The sequence below is a fragment of the Triticum aestivum genome, chromosome 2B, assembly GCF_018294505.1.
Source record: "Triticum aestivum cultivar Chinese Spring chromosome 2B, IWGSC CS RefSeq v2.1, whole genome shotgun sequence".
NCBI classification, from domain to species: Eukaryota; Viridiplantae; Streptophyta; class Magnoliopsida; order Poales; family Poaceae; genus Triticum; species Triticum aestivum.
The window spans coordinates 777,577,811-777,591,004 of NC_057798.1; positions in this window are offsets into that span (position 1 = coordinate 777,577,811).

A 13,194-nucleotide genomic window follows, 5' to 3' on the forward strand; every position below is an offset into this window, starting at 1 on the left:
GTTGCAAGTCTACCATCAACTCGCAACTCGGTGCATTGTTTGTTTCATCCAAGTTGCAAGTCGACCCATTATCCAAGTTTAAAACTACTCGTTGCCCATTGTACATATACATGTTGAAATTTTAAGGAACACGTCAAAGTTTTTCCCAAAATACATGTTGAAGATTTAAAATTTTCTTAATACATATTAACCAATTTCATAAATGCAATGATTTTTGTAATCTGCAAAACATTTTTTAAGTGCTAGATCATTTTTACTAAATGTCACGAGCATTTTTTTGAATGGTGCAAAAAATTTCTTAAAATTATGTATCCATTTTGTTTTACATTGTATAAACATTTTTAAAAATCACAAATATTTCTTTGAAATGAGTGATCATTTTTTAACTGTACGGACATTTTATTGTATGGTACGAATAGTTTCAAAAATTGCACAAACAAATATTTTGCACTGCATGAAATAAGTTTAAATAGGCAATAAACGCTTTTGAATATTTACGTGATTTTGTTTTTCTTTTCAATCAAAAATATAAATAATTAAGGAAAATGACTAACGAACGAAGTTAACTAACGATCAGTACTGAGACGGACAACTTTGTGCTTGAAGCGAGGTGGTAGTCGCACTCGCTACAAGCGAGATATGGTGCTTTCCTGAGGGACCGAGCTCCATCTCGCCACTAGCGATCATGCTACTGGGCTGGGCCATTACTATAGCCATGGCGCCTGTTTTTTTTCTCCCTATGTCTTTTTCTTATCAGGGTTTCTACAGTTTGCAACGGTTTTCTTTGATTTTCTCAGGTTTCTTTGGTATTTCTTTTTTGTCCTTTTAGTTTTCTTCATGGCTTTTTTCCATTTGGGTTTTCACATGTTTTCTTTGGGTTTCTTTCTATTTCTTTCAAACACGAATACATTTTTGGTACATGAACATTTTTATACACATTCAACATTCTAAAATACATGACTAACATTTTTTCAAATACTTACTTTAAAGTTGTGTTCATACACATTCCACATTTTTATATACATATAAATCAATTTGTATACATAATTGAAACATTAAATGTAAAGTACAATTTTTTAAATGTTATGGTACATTTCGTTTGGATTAAACAAAAAATGTTTTCACATATATAATATTTTCCAAAAAAATCACTTATATTCTTTCGAAATACATGAATATTTTGAAATTTTCAATATCATTTTTCAATGATATCAACATTTCTTTGAAATTACACTAATTTTTACGTTGTGTTAACATTTTTTAAATTCACAGTGAACATTGAACAAGAATAAGTACTCCCTCTATAAATAAATATAAGACGTTAAGTTTTTTGAAATAAATGTATTTTTTAAAAAATATAAAAAGCAAAAAGATGAAACAACAATAAAAACCAGCAATAGAACTACGATATATAACAATCAAACCTAAGAAACATCCGAGCTACGTCAACTGGTCTGGCCCACTTTAAGCTGCCTTGAGGCTACACGTTCTTCTATCTCACTAGAAGCGAGACATAACCGAATTTCCCTCTAGCTAGGGTTTACCTTCCTCTCGCCGCCATTGGCGATGTTGAGAATCTACCTTCCTTCCCCTTGATCTGAGGTGAGATCCGCGGCTAGGGCGCCCATCCTGGTTGCGGGCTGTGTTCTCGGAGGGGTTCTAGGGTTTACCTGTCGCCAAAGACATGAAGATCGATCTACACTTGGTGGCTAACAATCATGGCGAGCGGGAGTTCGTCGGGTTCAGGCAACAAAGGGAAGGGTAGCTTGGAAGATTTGATGAAGGAACCGGCCCTGAAGGAGGATGATCTTGATGACGTGATCTTCGAGGATGATGATGCGCCGGCGGAGGAGGCGCTCCGCTGGATGATTTTGGCCCGAGTCCATATGGATAAGGGCTTCAACACGTATTGGTTCTTCCGGAACATGAGGACTGCATGGGATCTTGCCCGCCCAGTCAAGATCAAAACCCTCAAAGAGAATCTGTTCCAGATACAATTCGACTGCTTGGGAGATTGGGAGCGGGTCACGCAGGGGGGGCCATGGCACTTTAGGGGAAATCCCGTGGTCATTGCCCCGTATGATGGATACTCAAAGCCTTCCTTGATTGAGCTCCATACGATCGAGATATGGGCACGAATCATCGAGCTTCTGATGGCTTTACATGGCAAAGTTAAGGCACTGGCCTCCAAGATTGACGAGTTTGTAGATTCAGAGCCCTCTTCCTTTGATTTCGAAGGAAATTTTTAACGAGTCATGGTCCAGCTGGATGTGCGTAACCCTCTGAAAAAAGCTATATCCTTGATCCGGGAGGCGAGCGGCAGATTTTTGCGGTCAAGTATGAGCGCTTGCCGGATTGGTGCCAGGTTTGCAGCATGATGGTCCATGAATTCAAAGAGCACGATGACGGAGTTCACCCTCCCTCTGCCCTGGTTTTCAAAAACCTTCATGCGCCAGCGACAACAGCTTGGGGGACCCGACACAGGAGCAGGAATCAGAGAGCAAAAAGCAATGAACGCCAATCTACTATTGACACTGAACAGGGTGAGAAGGGTATGCAGGAACAAGAGGAGGTGGACATGGACGTGGCGGAAGCCAATCATAAAAGAACTTCTGATCAAGTCATGGGCTCACCACAATCCAAAACCACAACGGGAATGGAGCTTGCCCTGGCTCCAAAACCGAGTGGGGAGGTTGTGCCTCATAGCCCCCCGCCGAAACCTAATCCAAAGAGGTCCAGGCTGACAGCCCAGAGTGAGAAGACAAGCAATGGTGGTGTGAAGAAAATACCTCCTGGAGGGAAGAACTCGGACGCGAGAGTGGCGGCCTCCCCGGCGGAGGACCGCCGAACGCAATGAGTCTATTCTCCTGGAATTGTCGGGGGATTGGCAACACCCCGACAATTCAAGAATTGCGTGAATTCGCAAATAAGTTTGCCCCTAAAGTACTTTGTATAGTTGAAACCCAGTTGAGTGGGGAGAGAGTTGAAAATCTGAAAAGTACTCTAGGTTTTGATAGTTCTTTTGCTGTGGATGCCTCCGGAAGAAGTGGAGGTTTAGATTTGTTTTGGAATAATGAAATAAACATTGAGATTTTTGGGCAACTCGAGGTATCACATCGATGGTAAAATCATAGGTCTAGGGGACCAGCCATGGAGGCTTTCATGTTTCTATGGGGAAGCACAAACCCATCTATGTCAGCACACGTGGGATACCATGAAGAACCTGTCCACACTACATGAGCTGCCTTGGGTTTGCATAGGAGATTTCAATGAGGTCTTGAAGCATGATGAACACGATGGCGTTGGCTCGAGAAGTCAGGCACAAATCCAGGGCTTCAGAGATGTCGTGGATGTTTGCGGTTTGGTCGACCTGGGCTTCAAAGGAACTAGATGGACATATGAAAAGAAAGTAACCAGCGGCTCTTATACCCGAGTCAGATTATATAGAGCCTTGGGCTCGGTTGATTGGTATGGACTGTTCCCCTATGCAGCTGTAGAACATCTCACGGCTGCTACATCTGACCACTCAGCCATCTTGTTACATCTAGCACAACAAGGTGGTGAAAGAAAGAAATCGAAATAGTTTCGCTATGAGGTAATGTGGGATACTCACCCCGACCTCAAATCTGCAGTTCAGGCAGTGTGGGAGCTGGAGAGCCATAACCCGCGGGTGTGTGAGGTGCGCGCTAATCTCGAGGTGCGTGCACGCAATCTGGGAGCTTGGTCGAGGACTGAGGGAGTCCTGGATAAGGGGGTATCCGGACAGCCGTACTATATACTTTGGCCGGACTGTTGGACTATGAAGATACAAGATTGGAGACTTCGTCCCGTGTCCGGATGGGACTCTCCTTTGCGTGGAAGGCAAGCTTGGCGATCCGGATGATAGATCTCCTTCTCTGTAACCGACTCTGTGTAACCCTAGCCCCCTCCGGTGTCTATATAAACCGGAGGATTTTAGTCCATAGGACAAGAACAATCATAATCATAGGCTAGCTTCTAGGGTTTAGCCTCTACAATCTCGTGGTAGATCAACTCTTGTAATACTCATATCATCAAGATCAATCAAGCAGGAAGTAGGCTATTACCTCCATCGAGAGGTCCCGAACCTGGGTAAACATCGTGTCCCTAGTCTCCTGTTACCATTAGCCTTAGACGCACAGTTCGGGACCCCCTATCCGAGATCCGCCAGTTTTGACACCGACATTGGTGCTTTTCATTGAGAGTTCCTCTATGTCGTCGCTATAAGGCTTGATGGCTCCTTCAATCTTCAACAACGTAGTCCAGGGTGAGACTTTTCTTCCCGGACAAATTTTCTTGTTCGGCGGCTTCTAACCGCGGGCCAATTCGCTTGGCCATCTGGAGCAGATCGACAGCTACGCCCCTGGCCATCAGGTCAGGTTCGGAAACCTAAACTACACTACCGACATCCGCGGACTTGACCTTCGACGGATTCGAGCCCACGTCAGGAGCGCCGAACGATCGCCACGCGCATGACTTAGATCTGCCATCAGACAGTATTCGGGATATCGCGCCTGCTACAGCTCCGGACTTCGATCCAGAGCAGATCGTGCCATCGGAGGACGGGTGGATGGACCCCGCCACGGAGGCCGCACACCTATCGGCGTTGGAGCCGAACACAGACTCCGCTCGTAAGGAAATCTGTGTCTCCGGACCCCCGGACTTGTCTCCGGTCGTAGGTTCCGGACCGCGTGCATCCATGCCCATCGAACCCGATTGGGCTCCGATCATGCAATTCACTGTTGTGGATATCTTTCATCACTCTCTCTGTCAGGAGATTCCTGGCCAAACTATGTCCGACTCGAGTGGGAAGCAGGCGACGAAGAAATTCGCACCACCCACTTAATAGCCACTGTCGATGATTTGACCGACGTGCTTAACTTCGACTCCGAAGACATCGAAGGTATAGACGACGATGCTGGAGAAGAATAAGAACCACCGCCCACAGGGCGCTGGACAGCCACCTCTTCGTATGATATATATATGGTGGACACCCCCAAAGAGAACAATGGCGATGAGGCAACAGAAGATAACCCCTCAGGGAGGAAATCAAAGCATGGGCGTCATCGGCGCCGCTCTAAGCCCCGTCACAGCAATATCGGCACAGGAGATGAAAACAATCCGGATGTTGCCGAAGATGAATACAACCCTGATCAGCCTGCCTTTGAACAGGCCGAACAGGAGCACGGGCTGGTCAGCCCAGAGGAACAGGCAACCGACGGATACACGGAGGATGACAACTACATGCCTCCCTCCGAACACGAGGTGAGCCTCGGTGACGATGAATTCGGCGTACCTGAGGATCCCATAGAGCAGGAGTGCTTCAAGCGCAAGCTTATAGCCACTGCAAGAAGCCTGAAAAAGAAGCAGCAGTAGCTCCAAGCTGATCAAGATCTGCTCACAAACAGATGGACCGAGGTTCTGGCGGCCGAGGAATACGGACTCGAGCGCCCAACCAAAGGTTACCCAAAGCACAAGTTGCTACCTCAACTAGATGAGGAGGCCGTAGAGCCTACACTACCAGGACAAGACGAGGCTGACCGGCCACCTCGTGGCCGGGATAAAATGGCATATCAGACCGAATACTAGCCCGCACCCCCACGCCAGTTCACTACGGCCCGGGGCAATACGCAGGACCTGCGAGATATATTGGAAAACAAAGCAGGACAACCAAGATCGATCTACGGATCACGGGGGCGCGCCACAGCACATGAAGATGATCGTCATGCCGGATACACTAATAATAAGTCCGTCCGGGCCGAACCTAACCGACCAGACTTAGTCGGACTACGTCGCGACATAGCCCGTCATAGAGGCGCCGCACACCCCCTTTGCTTCACTGATAAAGTAATGGACCACGAATTCCCAGAAGGGTTTAAATCTGTAATCATTGAGTCATACGATGGCACAACAGACCCCGCGGTGTGGATCAAAGATTTTCTTCTCCACATTCACATGGCCCGCGGTGATGACCTACATGCCATCAAGTACCTTCCCCTTAAACTCAAAGAACCAGCTAGACATTGGCTGAATAGCCTGCCGGCGAACTCCATCGGCAGCTGGGAAAATCTTCACGACACATTCCTCGACAACTTCCAAGGCACTTACGTGCGACCACCGGATGCTGATGACTTAAGTCACATTACCCAACAACCCGGAGAGTCAGCCAGGAAATTCTGGACTCGGTTCCTAACTAAGAAGAACCAAATTGTCGATTGTCCGAATGCCGAGGCCCTGGCGGCCTTTAAGCATAATATCCGCGACGAGTGGCTCACCCGACACCTCGGCCAAGAAAAACCAAAGTCCATGGCGGCCCTCACGACACTCATGACCTGCTTTTGCGCGGGCGAGGACAGCTGGCTGGCTCGCAGTAGCACCACGCCAAGAAACTCCGGAACTTCAGATGTCCGCGACAGTAACGGAAAGCCACGGCGCAATAGGTATAAGCGTTGGAATAATGGTGACAACGCCGAAGACACGACAGTTAATTCCGGATTCAGCAACTCAAAATCCGGTCAGCGGAAAAAGCCATTCAAAAGAAATAATCCGGGATCGTCCAGTCTGGACCGCATACTCGACCGCTCGTGCCAGATTCACGGCACCCCCAACAAACCAGCTAATCACACTAATAGAGATTGTTGGGTGTTCAAACAGGACGGCAAGTTGAATGCCAAAAACAAGGACAAGGGGCTGCACAACGATGATGACGAGGAACCTCGGTGTCCGAACACTGGGGGACAGAAGAAATTTCCCGTCCCAGGTGAAAACGGTAAACATGATCTATGCCACCCACATTCCCAAGCGGGAACAAAAGCATGCACTGCGGGACGTCTATGCGATGGAGCCCGTCGCCCCAAAGTTCAACTCATGGTCATCCTGCCCGATCACATTCCATCATAGGGACCATCCTACCAGCATCCACCACGGTGGTTCAGCTGCATTGGTCCTTGACCCAATCATCGACAGATTCCACCTCATGCGAGTCCTTATGGACGGTGGCAGCAGCCTGAACCTGCTTTATCAGGACACAGTGCGCAAAATGGGCATTGATCCATCATGGATCAAACCCACCAAAACCACCTTTAAAGGTGTAATTCCAGGGGTAGAGGCCCGCTGTACGGGGTACTACCGCCTCTACTACCGCTGCCAGTGCCGCGGAACCCGACACGAGGGGCGACACCCTCGAGTCGAGGCAGTAGGATCTCAGAACAGCAGCGGTACTACGGCTGAGAGCCCTCAGCCGGTACTACCGCTGCGTAGCGGTACTGCCGCCTGTGGCTCTTGAGCGGTACTACCGCTGGGGTCCACGGTACTACCGCTGGGACCAGATTCTCAGGAAGCAGGAGGGATTCTCCATCGAAGCGGGAAGGCTCTATGGGCGCAAAGAGGATGTGTACGTGATAATTCCACCCTAGCCTTACCAATGCGGACCCCCTCTTGATAGTACGGTGACTCCTACGAAACAAGTCCACCAAAACTGAAATGAAAGAGCTACACCGTCTTCGCTTAAAACTCTGAGGGGAAGGAATCGTCTCATGCCAAAGGATGAATCTCTGAAATACTCAAACCACACGATTAGTCCGCAAATGCTTTGTCATCAATCACCAAAACTACATAGAGAGAGACATTTCTTAACAATCTCCCCCTTTTTGGTGGATTGATGACAACCCGGGATTTGCACAAAGGTAGGACAAGAAGGTAAAACAAATCCCAGAACCACAAAATATAGACGGGCTCCCCCTGAATGTGTGCACCTAATTAGAGATGCCTTTGGAATGCAAGGCACACATAATAGGATCAACACTCCCCCTATATTTTATAGTCCGACAGCATTAGCAACAAGTAAGGTACATATAGCTAGGGTGCAGAAGGGTAGGTGTGAGCAAGGTAAATAATAGGATAAGCATGCAACTCACATACTACCAAAGTGAAAGGACATGCGGTGCCCCCATGTGTAGTTTTGGTAATTGATGACACTCTCTATGGACTAATGGTTGCATTGAGTTATATTTGAAGGATTTGTCCATAGGCTCTTCTCGAAGTCCATGTGTTGGTTTCAAGGATTCTATGTGTTGACCAAGGTGCTATTAAGGAATTATCCAAAGCTTGGTTATGTGAGTGTTGTGCTTATTGCAAGCATGTCTTGACGAAGAAGATTGTGTGATCATTCATGCTTACCTTCAAGACATCATCCAAATGAAGAGAGTTGGAAAGATTCAAGGTTGATCAAGACTAAGTCAAAAGTGAATCAAGTTGATCAACTCACAAAGCGTAGAAGATGTACCGAGAGGGATCAAGTGATCCCATGGTATGGTAAGCATTGTCCATTGTGCTTTGTGTACTAACCCATGGTCTATGTGAGAGTTCTATGTGGGGTTAGGTACGTGTTCATGGGCTTGCGTCAAGAGGAAGATATCACTCAACCCATGGAGAAGAAACATCAAGTGGTGATCGTCATCAGGATTGCCGTGTGCAAGTTTAAGTGGAGCATCACGAAGAGACCAAATGCTTGAAGCTTGCCGTCCATTTTGGTGTCAATGGACTTGTGAAGATGTGCTGAAGAGTGGCTCACCCATAGTGGAGTATGGGGGAGCAATCATCTAGTCTTCATCGACCCAACGCAATCAAGAAAGGTGGTCCATCTTGAGGAGGACAAGTTCGGCATCATCTAGCTCAAGTGGATCATGTGCAAGCCAAAGGTTTGCCCTTGATAGGTTTTTATTTTACCTGTCTCATGGTGGTAGTTGGAATACCGGTCTTTAGGATCGATTGTCGTACTATCAAGGGGGGCTCTCGATGAGTAGCTTTATCGTATCATTAGTAGAGAGCTCAAACCATTGCTTCCTTGCATCATCTTTCTTGGTTCTTGTTTGGTTTTTGTTGTGAGAATTGGAGCTTATTGTCATCTTGATGACAAGCTCGAGTTCATCGAAAACGAAGTTCACATGCTTCTTCTATTGCGTTTTCGGTGGTGGAGGTTTTACCGGTCCTATTTGATGAACGGTTCTCACCATTTTCTGTTGGTCCTTTTCTAATTTGCTTCTTATTGTTATTTCTATCAAGATTGTGTTAGGCCTTGTCGCTAGCTTTCCAACAAACTTGGTTTCGTTGAATTCGGAGTCCGTTTGCAGAAGTTGTGGCAGTTTTGGTGTTCTGAAAAGGGTGCAGCGGTACTAACGCGAATTGGAGCGGATGTAATTTTTTACTACCGCTCCAGAGCGGTACTACCGCGGCTCTTACAGCGGTAGTACCGCTCCGGACCAAAAACTCATCCCAAGTCATGCGGTGGTAGGCACGGATGTAATTTTTTTAGTACCGCTCGCAAGCAGTAGTAACGCTACCCTTTGCGGTAGTACCGCGATCCCTAGCGGTAGTACCGTGAGGACGAGCGGTAGTACCACTCCGGCGGTAGTACCGCTCTGTGCGGGCTGTGAGGATAACGGTTGGATTTTTCCCCACCTATAAAAGGGGGTCTTCTTCCCCAATGAACCTTATCTCTTGAGCTCGTGTTCTTCCTCCATTGTTGACTTTCTTTGAGCTTGCTAACTCTCAATCCCTCCATGGATTCTTGCTAGTTTTTGAGGGAAAAGAGAGAGGAGATCTAGATCCACATTTCCACCAATCACTTTCTCCTCTATGTGAGAGGAACCCCTTGGATCTAGATCTTGGAGTTCTTGGTGTTCTCCTTCTTATTCTTCCTCTCATTTTCCTCCCTAGCATTAGTTGCTTCGGTGGGATTTGGGAGAGAGGGACTTGGGCACTCCGTGTGCCCTTGCCATTGCATTTGGTGCATCGGTTTGAGTTCTCCACGGTGATAAGTGGAAGTGAAGTTTGAGAAGCTTATTAATATTGGGTGTTTGGGCACCCTAGAGCTTGTTCCTCTTGGGTGCCTTGGCGCCCTAGACGGTTGGTGTTGTTCGGAGCTCAATCATTGTGGTGTAAAGCTCCGGGCAAGCGTCGGGGTCTCCAATTAGGTTGTGGAGATCGCCCCGAGCAATTTGACGGGTTTCGGTGACTGCCCCCAAGGGTTGCCAAAGTGTACGGGTTCGGTGACCGCCCCCAAGGGTTGCCATTTGTACGGGTTCGATGACCGCCCTCAAGGGTCCCTTAGTGGAATCACGGCATCTTGCATTGTGTGAGGGGCGTGAGGAGATTACGGTGGCCCTAGTGGCTTCTTGGGAGCATTGTGCCTCCACACTACTCCAAACGGAGATTAGCATCCACAAGGGTGTGAACTTCGGGATACATTGTCGTCTCCGTGTGCCTCGGTTATCTCTTACCCGAGCCCTTTACTTATGCACTTTTCTCTGTGATAGACATATTGTTTCTTGTCATATATCTTGCTATCACTTAGTTGTTTATCTTGCTTAGCATAAGTTGTTGGTGCACATAGGTGAGCCTAGTTGTTGTAGGTTTTGTGCTTGACAAATTAACCGCTAGGTTTATTCCGCATTTGTTCAAGCCTAAACCGTAATTATTTTAAAGCGCCTATTCACCCCCCCTCTAGGCGACATCCACGATCTTCCACAAAGTACTCGACAAACATAGATAATAAGGGATAAGGTAGCTTATGTCTCACACCATATGAACGAGAAGCAGGTGTCACAAGCACAAAACAAACCAAGGCAAAGTACAAGAAAAGAGTTTGTGAGAAATACAAAGGTGAACAAGCCACACAAACACACGCTCGCAACTCGACAACGACAAATCCCTAGACTCTCTCCCCCTTTGGCATCGAGACAGCAAAAAGGAAGAGAGCGCTGCTACGGCTCCAGGTGATAGCAAGCTGAGGATCTCTAGCATCACATCCCAGCGGGATCTTCTACACCGCCGTCATCGGTAGGAAACTGCTCGGTGTCTGAATAGGTCCACGGGGAATGCTGCTAAATCCACTCCTCCTCATCGGTGATCTTTCCCTCAGATCCGCTGGCAGCTGTTGCACCAACTGACGCATGAGCTCCTTGTGACGGCTCCAGGCCTTCTTCTTAGAAACATGGGCCATATACTGTTCATGAGACTCCATACAAAAGAGTTTCTTCATCTTGCGCTTGATCTTCTTTGCCCATGAGGGCTCCACTCCAGAGGGCTCATAATCCGCATCATCATCATCATCAGCCTCGCCCTCTGTCTCCATGTCAGCAGCTTCAGATGGAATCCCAGACTGAGGAGCCGGGGTGCCCCAGTTCTCCTTCTTCCTCGGACGCTTGATCTCATGAGAGACTAACTCTCAAGTCTCCAACACAACATTAGGATAGACGCACGCCCAAGCCTTCTCAATTAGCAACATGATGAATGGACCATAGATAGGGCACTTGTGCCCAGAGATGGCTGAGATAAGTTCAGACCACATGACATGAGAGATATCCAAGGATTCTTCAGTGTTTTCATCCTTCTCATGCTAGCATAAGAGAAGCATGTCCACGAGAAACGAGTGAACCATATCCAAGTTGCCAATACGAGGGAAGAGAGTCTCTCAGAAGATGTGATGAAGTATGTCCAGATAAGCAGGCAATTCATAGGTCTCCTTCTCAGTCACGAGGTGAATCTTCAAAGTACAGTAGGGCCAGAGAGCTTGCTTGGGAGTGGAAGTTGCATTGCGGTGAGGGCGAAAGCCGACTGGGTTCTCTAGTCCTTGATATTCTACCCCAAGTAACTCCATGAAGGCCTTCCACTTGACAGAAAGTAACTTGCCATTTGTCATCCAAGTTGGAGTCCTTTCCTCATCGATTCCAAGATGGACCGTGGCATAAAACTGAGCCACCAAATCAGCATCAAAGTCCGTGTTGAATTGCATGACCCTGAGGTTGTTCAGCTGAGAACACATCTGAAGGGCTTCGCCAAAGTAAGCAGGATCCTTCTCCATAACATCAATGTCGATGGAGCAAACATCAACATAGAGATTTTTCTTGGATTTTATCACATCAAAGTAGATGGCAAACTGAAAGCGGTTCCAGAACGGGCGGTTGACCAAAGTGGTTTCTTGATCTTCCGCATAGGGGTTGCGGCGACGCCTTTCCCAGAACTCCTTGGCATTCATCTCTGTCACACTCTTGCCCCTAGGCTTCGGCTTGTTTGCAATAGACTTCTTGTGCTGAGAAGGAGGTTGAGTACATGAGGATGGACCCGCTGTCTCAGAGGTGCGATAGCGCTTTGAAGTTGAACGCCCGGGATTGACACGGTGGACATGCTGCTCAGAAGGAGCATCACCTAGAACCAAACACACGGACAGAAGAAACAACACAAAATAAAGAGCATAAGCCACCAAACAAAACAAATTGGATCGAAATTTGGTGTGAGTATGATGGAAGTGGGCATCCAGCGGTAGTACCGCGATCAGGAAGCAGCAGTACCGCCCGAGCAGTAGTACCGCTCCGATGGAGCGCTAGTACCGCTCCAGGCGGGGGAACGCTGGTTCCCTACTGCCGTGGACAAATCCGGCACTACCGGGATGCCAAATTCAAAAATAATCCTACCAAATACCAATCCAAACAGTCTAGACACCTTCTCCATCCTACTCAAGCCTTGATTTAGCTAAAAATCGAGAAATGCGACGCCTATTGCCCCTAAAGTCTAGATTTTAAACTAGGCACAGAGAGAATGGGAATGGGGGCAATACCGGCATCCATGGCAAGAGGACAAGGTGGGGATCGACTCCACCGAAGGAAATAGAGAGGGAAGGCTCGAAGACGGCGGCCCGCCGGAGCCCTCCCATGGCGAGACGGCGCTGGCGAGATGAAGAGGATGAGTGGTTCGTGCGAATGAGTATGGGGAGAATGGAAACTCCCCCCGCCCCGACATAACCCCCAAGGCATGCCCCGCAGCGGTAGTACCGCTGGGGTGGGCGCTAGTACCGCTTGATGACCATCAGTGGTAGTACCGCGCACCCCCAGCGGTAGTACCGCTCAGCCACGAACTCAAAGACTAGACTCAAAAGGGCTTTGCTCAAGAAGGATAAAGAACCGACGAGAAGCGAGAGCAAACAAATAGGCAGAAAAACACCAAAGAGAAGACAAGGAACACACTCCTCTCCAACACAGGGCGGTGGCCGAGGCCACCTATGTTTGAGTCAGGAGGTATGGCACCGTGAAGATTTTAACCTTGGGCCCATGACCAAAACTTATCTTTGAAGCACAAGTACCATCAAGAATGGCTAATGTGAAAGACTTGATCAATTTA